This window comes from Triticum urartu, chromosome 3, assembly GCF_003073215.2.
Source record: "Triticum urartu cultivar G1812 chromosome 3, Tu2.1, whole genome shotgun sequence".
Lineage (NCBI taxonomy): Eukaryota > Viridiplantae > Streptophyta > Magnoliopsida > Poales > Poaceae > Triticum > Triticum urartu.
Window position 1 is genome coordinate 690,200,672 of NC_053024.1, and position 7,616 is coordinate 690,208,287.

The following is a 7,616-nucleotide window of genomic DNA, read 5'->3' on the forward strand; positions in this document are numbered from 1 at the left end:
TTTCAATGTAAATCTTCTTAATCATGGTATGAATATTCAGATCCGAAAGGTTCAAGACAAAAGTTCATATTGACATAAAAATGATAATACTTCAAGCATACTAATTAAACAATTATGTCATCTCAAAATAACATGGCCAAAGGAAGTTCATCCCTACAAAATCATATAGTTAGGCTATGCTTCATTTTTGTCACACAAAGATGTTCCCAACTTCTATACCCCCGATGACAAGCCAAGCAATTGTTTCATACTCAAATAATCTCAAACTTTTTCAACCTTCATGCAATACATGAGCGCGAGCCATGGACATAGCACTATGGGTGGTATAGAATATGATGATGGGGATTGTGTAGAGAAGACAAAAAAGGAGAAAGTCTCACATCAACGAGGCTAATCAATGAGCTATGGAGATGCCCATCAATTGATGTTAATGCAAGGAGTAGGGATTGCCATGCAACGGATGCACTAGAGCTAAGAATGCTCAACAAAAGAAAACTAGTGGGTGTGCATCCAACTTGCTTGCTCATGAAGACCTAGGGCATTTTGAGGAAGCCCATCGTTGGAATATACAAGCCAAGTTCTATAATGAAAAATTCCCGCTAGTATGAACAAGACAACTTATGAGACTCACTATATGAAAATCATGGTGCTACTTTGAAGCACAGTATATGAGACTCACTACATGAAGAACAAGGTGCTACTTTGAAGCACAAGTGTGGAAAAAGAGATAGTAGCATTGCCCTTTTTATTTTCTCTTTTTTTTGGGCCTTTCTTTTTTTTCTTTTTGGCCTTTCTCTCTTTTTTTTGATTGGGCAATGCTCTAATAATGATGATCATCACACTTCTATTGATTACAACATAATGATTACAACTCGATACTAGAACAAGATATGACTCTATATGAATGCCTCCGGCGGTGTACCGGGGTGGTGCAATGAATCAAGAGTGACATGTATGAAAAATAATGCATGGTGGCTTTGCCACAAATACGATGTCAACTACAAGATCATGCAATGGCAATATGACAAAAGTAAAGCATGTCATGATGATGATGATGATGATGGTGGAAGTTGCATGGCAATATATCTCGGAATGGCTATGGAAATGCCATGATAGGTAGGTATGGTGGCTGTTTTGAGGAAGATATAGGGAGGTTTATGTGTGAAAGAGCGTATCATATCACGGGGTTTGGATGCACCGGCGAAATTTGCACCAACTCTCAATGTGAGAAAGGGCAATGCATGGTACCGAAGAGGCTAGCAGATGGCGGAAAGGTAAAAGTGCGTATAATCCATGGACTCAACATTAGTCAAAAGAACTCATATACTTATTGCAAAAATTTAGAAGTCATCAAAAATCAAGTAATACGCGCATGCTCCTAGGGGGAAAGATTGGTAGGAAAAGACCATCGCTCGTCCCCGACCGCCACTCATAAGGATGCACAAGCCAGGTACACTTCATGCTTCAAATTTGTTACACAACTTTAACCATACGTGCATGCTACGGGACTTGCTAACTTCAACACAAGTATTTCTCAAATTCACAACTACTAAACTAGCACGACTATGATATTATCACCTCCATATCTCAAAACAATTATCAAGCATCAAACTTATCTTAGTATTCAACCCACTAAAAAGAAAGTTTCACATATCTTGAATACCAAGTATATTAACATTAAGCAAATTACCATGCTATTAACGACTCTCAAAATAATCTAAGTGAAGCATGAGAGATCAAGTTTCTTTAAAACAAACCACCACCATGCTTTAAAAGATCTAAGTGAAGCACTAGAGCAAAAATTATCACGCTCAAAAAGATATAAGTGAAGCACATAGAGTAAAACTACATAGCTCAAAAGATATAAGTGAAGCACATAGAGTATTCTATCAAATTTTAATTCATAGATGAATCTCTCTAAAAGGTGTGTAAAGCAAGGATGATTGTGGCACACTAACAAACAAATACACAAATAATACAAGACGCTCCAAGCAAAACACATATCATGTGGTGAATAAAAATATAGCTCCAAGTAAAGTTACCGATGAACGAATACGAAAGAGGGGATGCCACCCGGGCATCCCCAAGCTTAGACGCTTGGTTATCCTTGAATATTACCTTGGGGTGCCTTGGGAATCCCCAAGCTTAGGCTCTTGCCACTCCTTATTCCATAGTCCATCGAATCCTTACCCAAAACTTGAAAACTTCACAACACAAAACTTAACAGAAAACTCGTAAGCTCCGTTAGTATAAGAAAATAAATAACCACTTCAAGGTACTGTAATGAACTCATTATTTATTTATATTGGTGTTAAACCTACTGTATTCCAACTTCTCTATGGTTTATAAACTATTTTACTAGCCATAGATTCGTCAAAATAAGTAAACAACACATGAAAAACATAATCTGTCAAAAACAGAACAGTCTGTAGTAATCTGGATCAAACGTATACTTCTGGAACTCATAAAATTCTCAAATAAATTTCTCAACCTGAGGAATTTATCTATTAATCACCTGCAAAAAGAATTAACTAAATATCTCTCTCCAAATAAAAATGGCAGCAGTTCTCGTGAGCGCTAAAGTTTCTGTTTTTTACAGCATGATCAACAAGACTTCACCCAAGTCTTCCCAAAGGTTCTACTTGGCACAAACACTAATTACAAGCATAAAACCCCATCTAAAAAGAGGCTAGATTAATTATTTATTACTAAATGGGAACAAAAAGCAAGGAACTAAAATAGAATTGGGTTGCCTCCCAACAAGCGCTATCGTTTAACGCCCCTAGCTAGGCATGATGATTTCAATGAGGCTCACAAAAAGGATAAGAATTGAAACATAAAAAGAGCATCATGAAGAATATGACTAGCACATTTAAGTCTAACATGCTTCCTATGCATAGGGATTTTGTGAGAAAACAACTTGTGGGAACAATAATCAACTAGCATAGGAGGGCAAAACAAGCATAACTTCAAAACTTTAAGCACATAGAGAGGAAACTTGATATTATTGCAATTCCTACAAGCATATATTCCTCCCTTGTAATAATATTCAGTATCATCATGAATGAATTCAACAATATAACCAGCATCTAAAGCATTCTTTTCATGATCTACAAGCATAGAAATTTTATTACTCTCCACATGAGCAAAATTCTTCTTAATCGGAATAGTGGGAGTATCATAAGAGACTTGAATCCTATAAATTTTTTCCACATTAAAAGAGTAATGTTCAGAAAAAGGGTAATCATAATCATGAAAAGTTTTATAAATATAATCACTACTTTTTATAACATAAGTATCATCACAATAATCATCATAAGTAGGAGGCATGCTATCATCATTATAAACTTGCATATCAAAACTTGGGAGACTAAAAATATCAATCTTCATTTCATAGCTCCAAGCTTGGGACAAACATTAATTGCAGCAAATATATTCTCAAATATGTCATCCTCATCAAACATAGCTTCCCCAAGCTTGGGCCTTTTCATATCATAAGCATAATCACTCTCATCATTAATAGTAGATAGCACCAATAGTATAGCAATTATTATATTTCTTTCCAAGCAACCAAAAAGATTTTCAAGATCATAAGAAGTATCATTATCTTCCCAATCATAATCATCACAACAAGCAATAGGCATAACGAGATCATCATCAAGTGTATCATCTTCATTTTCATGAGGCACAACAATAATAGGAGCAACTTTATTTGGGAGAGATACCTTTTTACCTCTCTTCCTTTTTCTTTTCTTCTTCTTCACCACATCATGTGTGGTTCAATCCTCTTTTTGGAGCTCCTTATTAATGAGATTGGTTGAAGTAGGAGCTCCTCCTCGTTACCTGCATCATAAGAAATAATAGGAGGATATTGGGAATCTGCTGCCCTCTTGATTATCTTCTCTTCTTGTTCTTTTCTTATGTAATTGCATATAAGGTTTTCATGCAATTCACGCACAATACATATAAATTTTCTAGATCAAAATCAAGAAATCTATCAGATTAAATTTTGGAATACCCTCAGTTATACGTTTCATTTCTTCATACCCAAAAGAAGACTAAGCTATTTATGATGCTCAAGGGTAATCAAGTTATCACAATTTTTGGACACGATTGATCATGAAACAAATAGCATTGGAGCTTTAAATGACCATGTTCATTGCAAAGTTCACAAGGGTAACGAAATATTGAATCTTTCAGCACTCATCTAGCTGTTTCTTGCAACATTTGGTTTCTAAGTACTTATGCCTCTTGCAATATCTATCTTCCCTATTTGGTGTGTACTTGCAAACCCAGTCTCTCCACAAAAATTGACATGTTTATAGGAGACATTTTCATCATAACTAGTGCAATCATCATTAGCATCATGGATATTCAAAGAATTCGTACTAACAACATTGCAATCATGCTCATCATTCAAATATTTAGTGCCAAACATTTTATAGATTTCTTCTAACACTTGAGCACAATTATCCTTTCCATCATACTCACGAAAGATATTAAAAAGATGAAGCGTATGAGACAAACTCAATTCCATTTTTTTATGTTTTCTTTTATAAACTAAACTAGTGATAAAACAAGAAACTAAAAGACTCGATTGCAAGATCTAAAGATATACCTTCAAGCACTCACCTCCCCGGCAACGGCGCCAGAAAAGAGCTTGATGTCTACTACACAACCTTCTTCTTGTAGACGTTGTTGGGCCTCCAAGTGCAGAGGTTTGTAGGACAGTAGCAAATTTCCCTCAAGTGGATGACCTAAGGTTTATCATGTAGTAGGATTTTTGTTGTTTTTTTTTTTTTTTTTTTTTTTTTTTTTTATTTTTTTTTCATGGATTTTTATTCCGTAGGAGGCGTAGGATGAAGATGGTCTCTCTCAAGCAACCCTGCAACCAAATAACAAAGAGTCTCTTGTGTCCCCAACACACCCAATACAATATTGTATAGGTGCACTAGTTCGGCGTAGAGATGGTGATACAAGTGCAATGTGGATAGTAGATAATGGTTTTTGAAATCTGAAATAATAAAAACAGTAAGGTAGCAAATGATAAAAGTGAGCGCAAAAGGTATTGCAATGATGGTAAACAAGGCCTAGGGTTCATACTTTCACTAGTGTAAGTCCTCTCAACAATACTAACATAATTGGATCACATAACTATCCCTCAACATGCAACAAAGAGTCACTCCAAAGTCACTAATAGCGGAGAACGAACGGAGAGATTATGGTAGGGTACGAAACCACCTCAAAGTTATTCTTTCCAATCAATCCGTTGGGCTATTCCTATAAGTGTCACAAACAGCCCTAGAGTTCGTACTAGAATAACACCTTAAGACACAAATCAACCAAAACCCTAATGTCACCTAGATACTCCAATGTCACCTCAAGTATCCGTGGGTATGATTATACGATATGCATCACACAATCTCAGATTCATCTATTCAACCAACACAAAGGACCTCAAAGAGTGCCCCAAAGTTCTACCGGAGAATCACGACGAAAACGTGTGCCAACCCCTATGCATAGGTTCATGGGCGGAACCCGCAAGTTGGTCACCAAAACATACATCAAGTGGCACGTGGTATCCCATTGTCACCACAGATATCCACGGCAAGACATACATCAAGTGTTCTCAAGTCTTTAAAGACTCAATCCGATAAGATTACTTCAAAGGGGAAACTCAATTCATTACAAGAGAGAAGAGGGGGAGGAGAAACATAAGATCCAACTATAATAGCAAAGCTCGCGATACATCAAGATCGTGCCAAATCAAGAACACGAGAGAGAGAGAGATCAAACACATAGCTACTAGTACATACCCTCAGCCCCGAGGGAGAACTACTCCCTCCTCGTCATGGAGAGCACCGGGATGATGAAGATGGCCACCGGAGAGGGATTGCCCCCTCCGGCTAGGTACCGGAACAGGGTCCCGATTGACTTTTGGTGGCTATGGAGGCTTCTGGTGGCGGAACTCCCGATCTAATCTCTGTTCTGGAAGTTTTAGGTTACGTAGGTATATATGGGTGCAGGAGGTACGTCGGTGGACCGAGGGGGGGGCCACGAGGCAGGGGGCGCGCCCAGGGGAGCGCGCCGTCCACCCTCGTGACCTCCCCGGAAACTTCTTGGAGTAGGGTCCAAGTCTCCTGGATCACGTTCGGTGAGAAGATCACGTTCCCGAAGGTTTCATTCCGTTTGGACTCCGTTTGATATTCTGTTTCCTCGAAATACTGAAATAGGCAAAAAACAACAATTCTGGGCTGGGCCTCCGGTTAATAGGTTAGTCCCAAAAATAATATAAAAGTGGAAAATAAAGCCCAATATAGTCCAAAACAGTAGATAAAGTAGCATGGAGCAATCAAAAATTATAGATACGTTGGAGACGTATCACATACCACATCACCTTCGCAGGAACCCTCTTCCTGGGGGGCTCGCCGTCAACATCACCAGGGTCATCTCGTCTGATCTTATACTGCAATGCACCGCATACCGGGCATGCGTTCAGATCCTTGTATGCACCGCGGTAGAGGATGCAGTCATTAGGGCATGCATGTATCTTCTCCACCTCCAATCCTAGAGGGCATACGACCTTCTTTGCTGCGTATGTACTGCCGGGCAATTCGTTATCCTTTGGAAGCTTCTTCTTCAATATTTTCAGTAGCTTCTCAAATCCTTTGTCATCCACAGCATTCTCTGCCTTCCACTGCAGCAATTCCAATATGGTACCGAGCTTTGTGTTGCCATCTTCGCAATTGGGGTACAACCCTTTTTGTGATCCTCTAACATGCGATCGAACTTCAGCTTCTCCTTTTGACTTTCACATTGCGTCCTTGCATCGACAATGACCCGGCGGAGATCATCATCATCGGGCACATCGTCTGGTTCCTCTTGATCTTCAGCAGCTTCACCCGTTGCAGCATCATTGGGCACATCGTCTGGTTCCTCTTGATCTTCACCAGCTCTCCCCGTTGCAGCATCACCGTATACAGGGGGCACATAGTTGTCATCGTACTCTTCTTCTTCGCCGTCTTCCATCATAACCCCTATTTCTCCGTGCCTCGTCCAAACATTATAGTGTGGCATGAAACCCTTGTAAAGCAGGTGGGAGTGAAGGATTTTCCGGTTAGAGTAAGACCTCGTATTCTCACATTCAGTGCATGGACAACAAATAAAACCATTCTGCTTGTTTGCCTCAGCCGCATCGAGAAACTCATGCACGCCCTTAATGTACTCGCAGGTGTGCCTGTCACCGTACATCCATTGCCGGTTCATCTGCGTGCATTATATATAATTAAGTGTCCAAATTAATAGAAGTTCATCATCACATTAAAACCAAAGTGCATACATTGTTCTCATCTAACAACACATAGCTCTCCACAGCATCTCATTAATTAAACCATACATTGAAACTATGTAAAACATTTCAATGCGAAAACAAATGCGATCATAATCGCAACCAAGGTAACAATTGATCCAACGGCATAATGATACCAAGCCTCGGTATGAATGACATATTTTCTAATCTTTCTAATCTTCAAGCGCATTGCATCCATCTTGATCTTGTGATCATCGACGACATCCGCAACATGCAACTCCAATATCATCTTCTCCTCCTCAATTTT